This window comes from Heliangelus exortis, chromosome 9, assembly GCF_036169615.1.
Source record: "Heliangelus exortis chromosome 9, bHelExo1.hap1, whole genome shotgun sequence".
NCBI classification, from domain to species: domain Eukaryota; kingdom Metazoa; phylum Chordata; class Aves; order Apodiformes; family Trochilidae; genus Heliangelus; species Heliangelus exortis.
In genome coordinates this window covers 17214430-17221233 of record NC_092430.1, presented here as the reverse complement: position 1 = coordinate 17221233, position 6804 = coordinate 17214430, and positions in this window count along the sequence as shown.

The following is a 6804-nucleotide window of genomic DNA, read 5'->3' as shown; positions in this document are numbered from 1 at the left end:
GCAACTTGCCTTACTTTTAGATGATTTACAGTTGACTGAGAATTTTTAGATTTGACCCAGCAGAATATGTATGTGGCATCTTTAAATCTGCAGAGGATAATTGATTTGAATCCAGCAGAGAAAAGGTGCAGGATGAAGCTTGGTCACACAGTGACATTACAGAGAGAGGAGATGTTTTTTTTAGGGCAGGTACTTTTAAAATTCTACCAAGTTTAAGAAAGTAGATGTGCCATTTGGAAAGTCCTTTCTAACAGAGCAACCGTTTCATGTTGTGAGTTAACCCCTGTCAGGATCAGCACTGGATGGTTGCTACAGCAGGTGGAAGGACCACCTCCAAGGAAAAATTTGTGTTGAGGTACCTGCTGGAATTAGAACTTGTGGCAAATTGAAAAATATACATGAAAAACACTATAGATACTTTTTAAACACTTCAGGAGTTCAGTGGTACACCCGAAGCTTGTCATATATGCAAAATACTGTCCAAATTCAATTAAGAGTCTATAATAGCAGAAAAGAGAAAAGCTGTTTTTGTAGTGAATATAAATTTACTTATATTGTCTGGAAAAGACTTGTAAAGTGTAAGTGAACTTGTCCTTCATTAATATTCCTGTTCCTGTGAGAGAGGAAAGGATAGCTAAGCAGCCTATCACATCAATTACCACTAAGCTTTGGCCACTGTGATTGAGATTAGTTTACACAGTTTGCCATGAATCACAAGTTTAGACCTGTCTCATTATTTCTAATTCAGTAGCTGATGGAACACAGCATCAAAATAGTGAGCACTTGATATTTAGCTGTTATTAAATCAAATGGCAGAATAACACTAGTGAAATATGGCAGATCACATCCCGACATTTTCTTTGACAAAATTGTGCCCTGTTAAAAACTAATGTCAGAGTCTCTATGGATTTGCATGTGTTCATGGATAGATAAGGGAAAGCAGAAAACACAGTGATTTGGGGGCATTGGAGCTGTCATCACTTCTTAAAAGTGAAGCTGGAAACATCAGTAGCATTACAAGCTTTATTGTCATTGCTGTGTGATGCTGTCACTCCTGATGACCACACACTTCCCCAGATAACCTTCCAGAAGGGAAGCTCATAAATAGGCCTGAGATGGCAGCTTGATCTGAAAGGCTCATAGGTAGCAGTGGCAAGATGAGTTGCCTGACCCCAACACAGCAGATGTAACTACCACCTGTCTGGATGCTCAAGGAGACACACAAGGTGCTTCATGGGAAACCTGCACATAGTACATGGGTAGGTTATGTGTGTGTGGTTGTGCTAATGTCTGTCTGTGGCAGGAGCTGCTCATTAGTGATTTGTAATCCATTATTCACAGATGCCTGGGAGAGGAGAGCCAGGCACATAAGGTGTGACATTAGGATGTCAGTGGGAGGCTCACAGCCAGGAGACAGGAGATGTATGTTTTTCAGAGCTTTTACATTTCTGTTCTCGCATGACCTATTTTAAAAGCAATTCACTTTAGCTGATGTGCTAATAAAACCTGGTCTTTTTGAGCTCTTATATGGCTCTGAAAGCCTGGCTGCTATTGTCACAATAGGACAACAAAGCTGAAAGCAGCTTTGAGAGGAACGCAGCTGCCACTCCCATGTTCCATGCCAACTCTCTCAGTGGTACCTCCTCCATCAAGGTGTCACTCCAGGGCTATTGGCCTTAAGGGGTGTCTTCAAGACCTCCACCATGTCCTTCACTGCTCTCTCTTGTTTACCGCTTCTACATTATTGCTCATGGTTTGCTAGTGCTCCATTTTTGGAACTGACAAGAAGGATTTATGCCTTCTTTTCCTCTATATCAAGGGTGGTAACTAGCCTGCTAGTGTCAGTTCACAGCTCAGTTTGGTTTTCCCACATGGTCACCTTTTTGTACTTTCTCTGTAATGGCTGAGTTAGCTGGTTTTAGCCTATGATCATACTTGGGGCCCTGATTTATTGGTGTGTGCCCCATGTACAGGATTACTGTTCTTCTGGATTGTCACCTCAGTGTGTAGGTCAGCCTCTGGCTTGCACATTTTAGATCACACTTCAAAATTTAGATCCTTGCTGATAAAATGTTGAAGAATGATTGGGAACTGGCCTGGGTGATCAGTCAAGGAGGACAGACTTGCAGGGAGGGGGACTGACTGACTTGGTTAGACCACACTGAATTTTCCTGGAAAGAATATGGAAGTTCAGTTTTGTTTGCAGTTTTGTCTTCTCCTCAACAGAGGAGAAAGCATTTTCACACAGGTAAGAGATTAAGAAAAGTAGATCATTGCTTAGTGCAGAGATCTTTTAAACTATAACTTGGCCTGGGTTGTTTTTTTGGTGGGTTTTTTATGTGGTGATAATAAGAAGAATTCTAAGCAAAGGAGAAAGGTAAGAAAAACAGAGAAGATATTCCCAAACTTGTTGTGGTTCACAGAAACTTAAGACCTTGGCCATTTTGTTTGGATTTATTACCTCTTTGGAAGCATGAAGGCTGTCATAACACGAATACTTCTTATCAGTTTTAATGTGAGATAGTTGGAGAAGTGAGGACAATCCTGTTCCAGAATGCTCTGTTCTTCCCTTCTTCCTTTCTTCCTGGAATGAGAGTTTTCTCTGGGGATGTTATTGAGGAATTTTTCTTGATCAATTATGATTCCCACAGAGCAGCAAGTTGTAGCAGAAAACTTTTAGTTTTGCAGTGACTTGAAATGCTCTAAATGCCAGAGCATCCAAATTCAAATTTGATGTCCTGGGCCAAAACATTTTCTTTATATTTAATTAAATAGAACATCTGGTAGGAAAATTAGAAAGCTTTCATTAAGAAAGTCCTAAGAGGAATTATTAGAAAATGTATTAATCCATTGAGATCATTGGCCTAAAAAAATCCCAATGACTTTGATTAATTTGAAAATAATATTCCAGATGGGTTTGGCATATCTTTTTTCTTAGCGAAAATCTTATGACCTTATCCTATTATCTGTGAATAAATCTCAGTCTGTGGCATTTATAGCCAACTATCCAAGAACTATTTATTTGCTGTCCTGCAGTGTGACATTCTAATATTAAAAGAATAAAAATAATAACATTGCAGCACTTTCCCCAAATAGTTTATGAAATACAGCAGATGAGACAAGGGAATAGCTAATAAAACAAGTATATTCTGAGGACAGGTGGTGATATGATGATACTTTACAATGAATGCATTCAGAGAAAATGAAACATTTTGGATTGTTTTGTATGATATTATTTTTGAAATAATTTTTTTGAATGCTACAAAATGTCTATTCCAATGATTGAGTCACATGAGCACAGGCCTTGGAAGTTCACATTTTGGTTTCACAGCTGTAAGCTATGGATTTTTCTGGTTTGTCAGCTAAGGCAGGCAGCTTCTCTCAGCCTACATTTCAGTAGCTGTAGGAAGGGACAAACATCACAGCCACCACTGTCCACTAATACTGAGGGTATTGGTAGCTTCAGCATTCATGGGCAGTAATCAACATCACAGAGAAATGCAGAGTATTTCTGCCGTTTTAAGTGATGTCACAAGTTTTAAGACTGATACTGACACTGCTGTGGGACTGGTCTGAGTCAGGGCAGAGAAAGGACTGGAGCTCTGTGTTTAGATTCCTAGTCTTGATGCATGTATTTGGTCTGCAGTTAAGGGCAATTGCCTTTGTATAACCTTCAGCCTGCTCAAGAAGAACACCAACTGCTGCTAGAGAGTGCTCCTTAATTCTGCATAGATCGAGTATGAGCTCTGCAGCACCTTACCCAGTTTAATATTTCAGCCGTGCATCTTCCGAGGAATGAGACAGAGGGCAGCAAAGGTCTCTTTGGAAGGGCTGTGCCTGCATTGCTGTCAGTAGCTTAGCAAGGGCTAGCTGTGGACACACCGGTTCCACCAGCACAGGCTGGAGTGCATTACATGTGCGTTTGCCATCACTATGAGACTGGCTGAGGGTGAGATTCAAATACTACAATACAATGCCCTGAATAGTCTTCTTGGGCATTTTGGTAAAACACAGCCTGGGCAGGGCTTGATTACTAGGTACATAAGCATTATTCACCATGAACATGCCCTTCTGCCCTGTGATCAAGGTTATTTTCTCTCTGTTTATAATCTCTCTCACATAAGGGAATACAGTGTGCTGCAGAAGCTCCCAAATAAATCTCTGTGTGTCTTGCATTTACCCTTATTTTCTCTATTTGAGATACTGACATTAGACCAGGTCCAGATGTTGGAAAAGCAAGGTAATTATACAGTTTGAGATGTGGGAATAGTATCCACAAGGCTTAGAAGCAGAACGTTTTTTCTGTTTACTCTGCCTCTCTCCTTTCCTTGCTGCTAACTACTTCCAAGAGAAACAAGAAAACTGCTATATTTAAAAAAAAACAAAAAACAAAAAAAACACCAAACCTGCCACAAAACTCGCAAAAACCCAGCAAACCCAAAACAAAACAGAAAATATTTAATAGAATAATTCTGGCTTTTACGTATCAGTTCTAGCTTGTGGATGATTTTTATCCAGCTTTGCTGATGACCTTAAAAGAGGGGAGTCAGGACTGAAAATCACTTGTCTCTTATCTTTATGATATGTTTGACAGATACTTAACACAGAGCTGACCAAAATGATTCTCCTTGAACAATGCCATTATTTGATTAAGGAAAGAGCTGTACTCCATTAATCTGAACTGCAGAAAATGTCTCAATAGATCACCCTGAGGCACTTGCTGAACAAAGAGAGGTCTTATCTTTCCATTCTTTCCTTTCTGAAAGGTGTGTTGAGCACTGACTCCTGTAATGGGTTACACTGTAGGTGCAGATGTTGGAAAGATGATTCCATGTTAAGGACCAGGTCACAGGGAGTGTGATCTATTGTTATTGTTCAGAATGTTCTCATGTCTGTCTGTCTACAGCAGCCTGTGTCACTCCCCATTGACACCTGTTTGACTGCATATTCTGTTATGAATACCTGTTTTGTCATCTGTGCGTAGTGGCATTTTCAGGCTTTAGGATATTCTGTATTTGAGACTGTTCATGGTCTTACATTGTTACTCTCTTGGTAGAATTGCATTAGGAGGCTTGCTGAGAGTTCACTGCTTTTGATCACATTCACAGGATTCCCACAGGCAGGATGGATGCGGCTAATAGCAAAGCTTGACCTCAATTTCTTGACACCCCAGTCACCTTGTGGGTGTACTCAGACTTACGGCATCACCAAAATTTTCACAGAACCAAATACTGCCTGAGCAATGTATTGATAGCGTTTCCTGTGGCACTCTCATTGTATTGTCTGAACACTGCCATACATAAAAGCCAGCAACTGTCTTGCCAGCTTCAGGTACCATCACCCTGATTTTGCTTCGTGGGAAAGAGTCCCCAGCTCCAAGGCTGACACTGATAAACAGCCTTGTGTACTTAATTGGCTAGGCTTGGTGTCCAAGTCTCTCAGCAGCTCTATAATGTATTAATATTTATGTAACAAAGTATTAAATAATATTAAATATTTATATTCAAGGCACAAGTGCAGTAGCTGCAGGTTGTGAGTACAATAAGCTTCTCTAGACTTGAGTTTTGAAGTCTGAAGACATACAATAATTAAGTGAATGGGCAACTGGCAATCCCTACATCTAAAGGGCAGGGACTGGGTCTTGCCCAGCAGTGCACAGGCATTCTGTGAGAAGCCAGCTCTCAAAAGTGGTTTTCTGTTAGCTTGGCCGGAAGATTTTCTTTGACTTTTTATGACAGCATCAGAATTCACCATCAGAGAGATGAAGCCTGAGACAACAGACACAGCATTCTGTAATCTGGATTTGTTCATGGAGCAGGGTCTGCCAGACATGGTACTGTGGATGACATATGTCACATTATTTAAAGATTTTATGCATGCTAAGGTCTGAGCTGAGCATTACCAGGGGAAAAAAAAATATTTTTTTCTTGGATATTGCTGTTCACCTTTCACTGAACTGAAAAAAAGAGATTCAAACTGACATGTGGAATCATTCAGTTAGCTTGAAATAAAATATGCTGGGATGCAGCATCCCTACATATGCAACTAATACTGCTTGCTTTAAAACAATTATACTGCGACCTAAAACTTTCCTAAGGTGCTCCTCAGATGGCAAGTATTTATTTTTTGTTATTTCAGCTTTGTGATCTATCATTTCTATGCTCTTGTTCAACTGTCAGTTGAAGTACAGAGTTTTTGAAAACTTGAGTTAAAAAACAAAAATCCAAAACCTGTCATTTTCAGTTCTTTAAAAACTTTTCAGACCATTGTTTTGAACAGATAGATGCTCATTCTGTTTATAAAAGCAGTTTCATTGTTGTTTACAATTGCAGATGAGATTCTCCTCAATATCATGCGTTTTTCAAAATCTAGTGTTTGCACTACTCATTTGTGATTCCAGTTCTTGCCTGGTCATGTAGTTATCCCTTTCAAATCCAAAAACTGAACACCCCAAGGATCTCTGGGAGCAAAACATCAACTTATTAGAAGCCGTTGCAAATGTGACTTAGAATTGCGACCACATCACTTTAGAGATTTTGCCTTGAAACAGATCAGACAGTATATTTGAGAGTAATGTCTGCTGTGCTGGAGAAGTTTGCTTGTGACAGAATTAATGACATTCTCTTCAGCCTGGAACATGTTCTTAAAATAAGTGAGGAAAAGATGAGGGGTAGAAGAAGGATGTGTGATGCACATATCTAACAGGGTTGAATCTCTGTAGGAAGGTTTGTAGAAAAAAAAGTCTGGCCATCACATTGCTGCAGACAAGTGGAGAAAACCATCTGCGAAATGAGAACAAACACC